At 31.2% G+C, this 9,477-nt stretch overlaps 1 long non-coding RNA gene across 1 annotated transcript; it reads left to right on the top strand.

Moving 5' to 3' along the window:
- The first annotated feature begins 3,006 nt into the window (after positions 1-3,006).
- On the top strand, positions 3,007-6,572 carry LOC115989094. The gene is made up of 3 exons (XR_004091776.1): positions 3,007-3,236; positions 3,409-3,562; positions 6,200-6,572. It is a non-coding gene; the product is annotated as an uncharacterized LOC115989094 (long non-coding RNA).
- The last annotated feature ends 2,905 nt before the right edge of the window (positions 6,573-9,477 follow it).

Here is a 9,477-nt window from a genome sequence, read left to right as displayed (position 1 = left end):
GGGTTGTGTGATAGAGAGAGAGAGAGTGTGAAGACTCAAGCTATTGAAGATAGAGGGGTTTTCGTGGGTAGCTCGCAACTAAGCATCCCGTGAAATGATGCATGTACCCTGCACATGACTAGAATGCGAAGAGTCAGGATAGATGGAGACAGCTATGTTTCGCGAGTAGCTCGCGGGTAAGGCCTTCCCACGAGACACCCACGAAACATTCTGCTCTAGCAGTCTGTACTATCTAATACGTACTATCTAATACACACTTTCTGTACCCACACTATATATACCCATATTACCCACAATTGTTGAGGAGTGCTTCTGAGAGAAAATCCTAGCAAAAAACCTTGAGAGTTAGAGATTGCTATACCTATATATCTCTACACATTTGCTTGTGGATTTCCTCAACTCCTACCTTTCCATTTCCATATCATTGAGAGGTTGATAGCCCAAACACTTACCACACTCTTTCAAAGTGTCAAGTGAGAAATTGGTGTTGTTGGGAAGCATTGGAAGAAGCCAAGGATGGCAGATGCAACATGGAGCTTGTTGCGATATCCAGAGAGCTTGACAAGACATGGTTCTGAGTAGCCTTGTTGGAGTAGGAGCTTGGAGAGCTCAGGTACATCGAATAAATTAGACTTGGAGGGTCTCTTGCTAACCCATGTATCCCAACTGATTGTCTAGTGGATTGATTACTGCTTGGAGGGCGGCAGAGAGGTTTTTCGCCGAGTTCTTCGATTTCCTCTTTGATAACACATCGGCATGTTATCTTGTGCTTACATTCTTCTTCCCCATTCTTTTAGCTTTCATATTACTACTGTGTTATATTGTTTATGGCTTAAAGTAGTTTATTTGTTCATCCGCTCACTTTTACTCTTTTTCGCACTTAGTATAAGTTAGAGTAAAATCTATTGAGCTGTAATTTTTATCTTGGGATTTGAACAGCTCTTGTGTTTTCACACAATTTAGAGCATTCAAACCTTAAATCTATGAGGGGTTCCTTGAATCCACAAGGAGATAAACTGTAATCCACCAGAGAAATGTTTGAGAGAAACTCTTCAATTTTATTAATAATAGTCTAATTTGCCTTAGACGACTACAAAACACATAAATACAAAGAAAAATGTTTAAAACCCTAATTTGTACTAATTATGCGATTAGGTGACAAAATACTAAAATTTACCAAAAATGGAAAAATTAAGTTAAATGCAGAATCATAAACTATTGACCTTAAGAGTCGTCCAAAAATAAGTGGGATCTTATTCTAATTTTTGAGTAAAAAGTTATTAAGGAAAGAAAAATGATTATAAACGGAAAAATTGCTGTTTTCGGGCCCTAAATGGAGGAATTCGTAATTTTCAAGGGGTATCTCATGGCAAAGCGACGATTATTGCTCAGAATGCTGTTTTGCTTCAGCCTACCAAATTTCATATGATTCCGACTCCGTCGCCCAAATGATTTCTACTAGTGCCTTTTTGCTTGCTCAATTTTAGGTAAGCTTGGGAGTCCAGAAAGGCCATGACAGTTTGTTCTACATCAAAAAAGAGAATAAGATAAAATATAATTTACTCTAGAGCATCATCATGCTATTAATGTTTTTATGTATAGATACTTAAGAAATGTTTTTCTTTTTGCATTTTATTTTATTTTATATTTCCACTTTATGATATATGATTCATTGAATATATGCTTTGGAGAAAAATATATCTATAAAAGTTGAATCACATACATTTGTATAGTAATAAATAAAGTATATATAGTTACAACTTAGTCTAATAGTTCTCACACTATGAATTATATATATATATATATAGCATTGTGTTTTCATACATATCTTACTATATATAATAGCTGACTACAAAATATATTTTGTTACACAACAAAAAACTTCTAATATAAAACATAATTTCAAATAACACATATTGAATTTTAAAAAAATATACAATCTAATATATTAATTCGATAATTATCCAATAAAAAATAATCATATCAAATTTTCTCATGCATCGTGCGAGTCTGCAACTAGTTTAGTGTAAAAGTGGAAGCTTTAATACCAATTTGTTGAGAATAGCGGAAGCGTAAATATCTTTGTGTTCCCGTGTGATTGCTTCTTTTGTTTTTTCTATTTCTATTTTGCATAAACCCACAGTTATTTGAATAAACACACAACAAATAAATATTTACGGTTCTACTATTCTCAACAAATTAGTATTAAAGCTTCTGCTTTACAATAGCATAGCCCTTGTTTCACTCTCTATATCAATGACTGCATATATATATATATATATATATATAACAATTATAGGATCCTCAAAACTAGGCTTAAAGAACCAATCAAAACCTAAATCTTTTCTTCTTTCAAATTAACCAAAAACAATATCTATAGGATCATCTATAGTCTATTCCTTAGTCAGACGTAATTTTAAGCAACCTTTCAATGGCGTTCTTGGCCCATTTCAGGGTTTTTTTTATTTAATTATTTTTTTTAATTTAGAGATAAATGATAATATAAAAAATATAATTAATAAATTAAAAAAAAATCAAAACGGCATCGTTTTAGTGGGGCTAACAACAGAGATAAACATAGGTCCAACAAAGGCTAAAACAAATTATAGTAAAATTGGATAGTCTTATAAATTGTCATGTTAAGGATTAGAAGTGTAGGAGATTACACTAAAATAGTTTGGTGGAAAATTTTGTTCTTATCTATCTATATCTATATCTATATATATATAAAAGCAGAAACTGAGAGAAAATGAGTTCCTAAAATTAAGGAGGTAATGACAAATAGGAAAAGTCCCTACTTAAAATTCAGACATGTGTAACTTTAAAAAGTGATACATTATATTGTTTTCAAAATATTAACACCGTTTGGCTATAATTTTTTATATTAACAAAAAAAAAAAAAACTGTTAAAAGAAAAGAAAAAAACATTGAAATTTTGAAATATCTGCCTATCTCTTCAGACTACTTAATATTTTCTCTTTCTTAAAAAAACAAAAGAAAAAAAAAACTGCCAATATTGCGATACAGAGAAAGAGAAAGGGAAAAAGGGGAAAAACCTACTCTCTTCACATCAGTCTTCTTAACTTTTTTTCTCTCTAAAGAAAACCCTAGCCATACTATGATAGAGGCGATCTCTTCACATCAAACTCCGCTAGGAGAAAAGAAAAGAAAAGAAAAAGACTTGCGCCACACTGGAGATTCGATTGATCATCGCTATCCCCTTTTGAGTTTTCCAAGTACGTTCTTCTCTCTCTCGCTCTCCCTCTTCTTCTTTCTATGATTTTTTGTTGTTTTGATTCGGTTTTGAAACTTCTCTGTGATTTCGGGATAAGTTTCTTCTGTTTCCGTCAATTTACGGAATATTGTAGATCTGTTTTGCGATTAAAACCTTATCGATCTTCTCTTCAGACTCTGCGAACCAGTGGATATTCGTACGACCGGCCACTGCCATACCCTGCCGGACTTAGACCATCACAATCGGCATCCGTCAAAGCTAAATACGATCAAACGCCCCATAGGTTTTGAGATACGGAGTTAGAGATTGGCGCTATTCTGACGAAAGGTACGCATCATTTCTGTGTGTTCATTCTACCTTTTTTGAGTGCTTTGTTGTGAAAATTGGACGAAATATACGCATCTTTTCTCTGTGTTCATTTTTCCCCTTTTGGTGCTTTGTTGTGAAAATTTATTGTTCAAATCTCTGCAGGAATTTTCCTGTATAATTTCGTTTAAGAACTATTGTTCGATAAATCTGTGTGCTGTGATTGATGTATGTGATATATTAATTCAAGTTTCAGATACTAAACTTTCTTTTTCTGGTCTTTGAAATTTTTACTACCTACTCTTACTGCATTTTATGCTTAAACACTACTGAAGTGTTTGCTATAAGCAAAATCTGTGTTTCATATATTTGTGTTTTCTGTTTTCCAGAGCCACATTAAGGGATTGGTTAATAGAAAAATCCTAAGAATTAGCTGATATATTAGCTCCTATAGAATGGTTTACCACCCTTGCCTTACTAACCTAATGTGCCTTTTATGCCGTACAATATTGAGTGCTACAGTCAATTTGATTGGGGTGGTTTTTCACTGATTTTAAATAACCATTAATCAACTTAACAACGTAAGGCAATAAAGCGAAAGAGATATCTAACCATATTTGCACTTCCCAATGGTGTGACTGTAGAAGAGTCTTTGTGTCCTTGCGTGCAATGCAGCAAGATCATGTCACTTTCCAGTTCATTGTTTTCTCAGCCTTTTTTATCCATTGAATAGATTGTCCCCATAATGTTGCTTGCAATTGAAAATCTCAGGCTTTATTGATAGTAGTTTCTGCAGTATTTAAGCACCGAGAGATGGCTTAGAAGGGAGCTAATATTGAGGCAGGTCATCAAATGGTACTTTGATGTAGATGGGCAGGAGAATATTGTGTGAACTATGCTGTGGCAAAGGTTCTATTAACATTTATTAGTGCTCTAGATAGTCTGCCACATAAAACCATTTGTCATCTCATTCTTGGAGATCAAAAATGTATTATGCATGCCTCATAAAACTTCATCATGTTTTTAGAATACAAAGGAGATTGGGTGCAAAATTGTCATGTTCACTCATAGACTTCTCTTTTTTCATGTATGGAATCGATATACGTGAATATGGTGTGAGATTCAATTCTGATGTATATTTGTGTTGTTGGTTAAATTGGATTGTAAGACTTTGAAATCTGAAAGTGTAATGTATTTTTGTTGTTGTAACTTTATGGTTGCTGGTAGGTGAATTTCCATTTATAAAACAATGAATGTAATTACTATTAAATTGACAGAAATAGTTTGTAATTCATTTAGTAGATCATGTTTGGTTGGAGCACACCTCTTTTTCTTTTGAGTTTCATACTGTAGAATACTTACAAAGATTGTATGTTTCAGACTCTTCTTTTACATTAAACCTTCATCTCTTGGTTTCACGACCACCACATCAGACCCTTTCTCCCTTCTATTCCTAAATTTGCAACCCCTCTGTTCCTTATATTTCTTATGATTCTTGAAGATTACAAACCTCTCCAACACTGTAACTATTTAGTCAAAAGCCTGTCTAATCTGTGAGATTATAATATAATCTCAAGTATCTGTTTTGCTATGACCCAATTACAATGTCGTAAACACTCTGCTTATCTATGTAAGGAGGTCAGTTTTTCTTTTATTTTTTAGGTATTTTCTGATTATTTTTGAGAGTTTTACATTTTTAAAAAATATTTATTTTTGACCAAAACGTTGAAGCAAACATAATTTGTACTACTTTATTTAATTAATTGGGTTGGTAGAGGAATTCTGTTGATGGGCTTTGTTGGTGATAGAATGAGATATTTGAAAGATCATTTTGAACAATTTAGAAACTACAAGATGGGAACAACCCAGATTTTGTGGTTTTGCCTATTTTAGAAGCTATGCCTAGAGTACTGTGACTCATGAGTATTTGTAATCTATGTATTTAATTTAGGAAAAAGTTTGTTTATTGATTTATTTTTTGTTTATGGGTAAAAGGAAATACTTTACTAATAGGAAAGATGTTTGCTAATTTATTTATATATTTCACTTCTATAGAGAACAGAAAATTGAGGCTTTAAAATAGGTAGATGTCCATGTTCATCCGTTTGAGTAGTAATACTAATGCCAAATATTTACCCTTTTTTCTCCTTTACTCTCTATTGTCTCTCTCTCTGCATCATTATTGGTATTATGTCTTGAGAAAGAATAAATTCTTTCAAACAATCCTGTGATCCTTTCACTTTGAATATTTCATTTTTTATGTTTTCTAGCAAACATAGTTTTAACTTTTAATGAGCATTTTGCCTCATAAAACTTTTGTTTTTCATGTAGACACTAAATACCGAATATTAAATTTGATGTTTGTGATGTTCTTTTGTGATCAGATTTGTATTATTAGAAGGGTCATTTTTTAGTGTATGTTTCTTGAAGTTGTTCTCTTTGAATTTTGGAACTGTTTCTGTATTTAATTTAGTTTAGTGTAGTTGTTCATCTTTTCTTTGCGGGATCTCTTATTGTCACTCTCATATATAACAAATTTTTGGAGAAAACATCATTGTCTGATCCTTTAAGCAAAAATATAGATACTAATATAAAAGTGATTTGCACAATGAATGCACCATTGTCATCTTTTATTCATGATGAGTTTCACTTTCACAGTTGCAGAACCTATTCACAATTATGGGGTGCTAATGTTGGATGGCACAATGGCAAAACAATAAGCCACATAGAGCAAATGGACGGAAGTCTATATACTTAAGGGTGGCCGATGCAATAATAGATTTGCCACGAAGTGTTCATAAAAGAAATGTTCAACCTGTGTTGATGCAAAGGATAACTTCCACTCTTTTAAGTTTATAAAATTTTATATGTATTACTTTTGTGATCTATTGCCTTTATGAAATTGTAGATATGTTTCTGCAAAGTGGTTTAAAATGTGACAAAATGTATTGTTTTAAATGTTGTAAACTAAACAAAAAATGAGAAACCTTTAAATATTTGAATTCTTATTTTCAAATATGCCTTAGTGTTTTGCAAAATAGTCCTACGCTTCTTTATAATAAAGGCATTCTCTTTGTTGGTGTAAAAGTAAGCCTTTTTGGTTGCTATGCTAATCCAAAAGTACGCATTTATAGTCTTTCAATTGCTATTAAAAGTGTGAGGAAAATGTACTGAATGTACTGAATAAAGCTGACAGATTAGAACAGCGTTACTATAAAATGTAATTATGTTTCACAATTTAGTATGTTAGACACTGTGATGGCCCAAAATGGTTGATTTCAAAGTGTATAAGCTGAATGAAGAATGTAGACAACAGGATTTGCTTTATTAAAATAAATAGATTTTCCCCTATTGTTCAGTTATTGTAAAGTAAAAAGTTATGTGTCTCAATATAGTGTATATAATTGAACTATGGCTGTTTGAATCAGTTATATATCTGCTTGAATACATCAAAATTTTCCTTATAATGTCAATTGTGCTATTTTTACTTATCAATTGCTTAATGGAACACTATGGAGTTTTACCTAAGAAATATAATAAGTTAAATAATTTCTCTTTCCATTTCTTTTCCTCTCTTCCTTCTTTTTTTAAAAGAAATATTAAGATATCTAATTCTTACAATTTTATTACTTCTAATGAAACCATTTTTATAGCTATACATAGTAGAGTTGTAATGACTAAGAGGGTGTTTGGTCATTGATTTCAAAACATATTGTTCAGTGTTTAAACACTGAACAATATTGTTCAAAAACAAAAAAAATATGTTTGGTAAACCATTCCAGAACAGGGCTGTTTGAAAAATATTGCTCAAAACATATGTTTAAAACAATAGTTTTTGAAATCACCTTCAGGCTGATTTTGAACAACAAAAACTATTGCTGAGTGGCAGTTTTGTAATTAAGTTGAACAATATTAAGGCCCACTAGTCAGCTTTTTGAAATAATGGTCTCACGCACACAGACACAACCGGCAGCATTTAAAAAATATTTTATATTTATTTTGTACTTTACTAATTTTAAAAATATTTATTTTGTACTTTGTTCAACTTTTTTTTACCATCTAATACACACATACCAAACACATATTTTATGTTTTTGAACACTAAAACATGTTATTTAAACCATGATACTAAACACATTTTTTTGTTTTATAAACACTAAAAACATGTATTTCAATAACACTTTTTAAACTACAATTTTCACATCTTTTTAAACAATAATTTTTGAACTCTATAACCAAACGGGCCCTAAGAGTCTTAACAATATATAATATATATTTAAAGCAATTACCTGTATTTTTTCTACTTATGAAATTTTAAATGATCCCGCACATCGCGCGGGTTAAACACTAGTATATATCTAAAAGCTAAAGCGTAGTATTTATTGTTGCTATGCTCTAGTTGAGCTACATCAGCATTGACATCATTATCATTTTTCTTTTCAATTTTCCTATAATTTTTTTAATTTTTATTTTACATTTACTCATTTTTTAAAAATATTTACACTTTCTGCAAACTCTACTTCAATATCACTTTTCATTTCCCCACTACCCTTTACCTTACATTTTCATCTCCCCACTACCCTCTACCTTAATATCGCTCTTCATCTTTCTCTTCATCTTCATTTTTTTTCCTTTCTTATTCACAACCTCTTACTATAAATTTATCATTCTCTCTTCCATTCTTTACATACTTTTCACTCACAAAAAAAGGTTTTCTCTCTCTCTCTCTCTCTCTCTCTCTCTCTCTCTCTCTCTCAATTTTGTGGTGGATTTTTTTATTTTTCTTTCATCTTTGCCTTAGGTTGATAAATTGTTGTGTTCTTTAGAAATTTATATTGAGATAATGTGATTTAGTTTTTTGATTTAAGTTTTTTTTTCTCTTTTTAATTGTTAATTTTATTAAATGTGTTTTTCTTTAAATTCATAGTTTGAGTTGCTTTAAATTCACCTATTTAGTTGTTCTATATATGTTATTTTTGTACAACATGACATTTTTTATATGAGATTCCTTTTAGACTTGATACATTATCTTTTCATTTGATTTTTTTTCCTCTCCTCATGTGTAGTGACTGACTTCTAACAAAAATTATTCTATATATATATATATATATATATATATATATTTATAAATCTATTTCTTCTTAATTCCAATAGTTTAAATTTTGTATGGGCCATAAGGAACAAAGGGGTCCATAATGCATTCATGTTCTCCTCATATCATGATAAATCTGAGTAGTTGAATAGTGTTGTTTAATTTGCCAATATTACATATTTTTTCCTAAAAGCTACATACCATCAATCATAACACCAAATGGATATTTCGAAGTTCATTTGCATGATTACCTGGCTATGTGGTGAGTTGAAACGTTGTTGGGTAATGATGTACATTAGATTGTATGTGTTGCCTCTTGACTTGCAAAGGGTAAGTACTGATTTATACTATGTTTTTGTTTTTGGTATTCTTTAGAGTTATAATAGTTGATAAGTCTAATGAGGCTCTATTAATTTATGTGAGACTTCAAATGACAAAAAATAAAACAAGATAATTCATGTTTATCTCTCAGGATTATTCTTTCAAAAATGTTAGTTTTTAGACCCCTTAACACAATATGTTTAACCTAATATTATGCCAAGTTGATTAACAAGTTTGTTAATTAGATCTAAGTTAAACCACTATGTGTAAAACGAATATAATGCGAAAAAATAAAGAACACACAGATTTGATGACCCAGGAAAACCTAATCGGTAAAAAACTTGAGGAGGATTTAACCTAGCTATCCTCAAGGTAAAAACAAATCCACTATGAAAGAATTGAAGTTTGTACAATAAGACTTAGACCACTATCATCCTATTGCTACCTCGTGTAGAAAACTTACTATCACAACCATGTGACAGCTCTGAGTCCAAGGACTACTTCTTTCCTTGATCTGCAGCAA

Source organism: Quercus lobata, chromosome 5 (assembly GCF_001633185.2).
Source record: "Quercus lobata isolate SW786 chromosome 5, ValleyOak3.0 Primary Assembly, whole genome shotgun sequence".
NCBI classification, from domain to species: domain Eukaryota; kingdom Viridiplantae; phylum Streptophyta; class Magnoliopsida; order Fagales; family Fagaceae; genus Quercus; species Quercus lobata.
The sequence above is the reverse complement of the archived record's forward strand: the minus strand, read 5'-3'. Positions and strand labels throughout refer to the sequence as shown.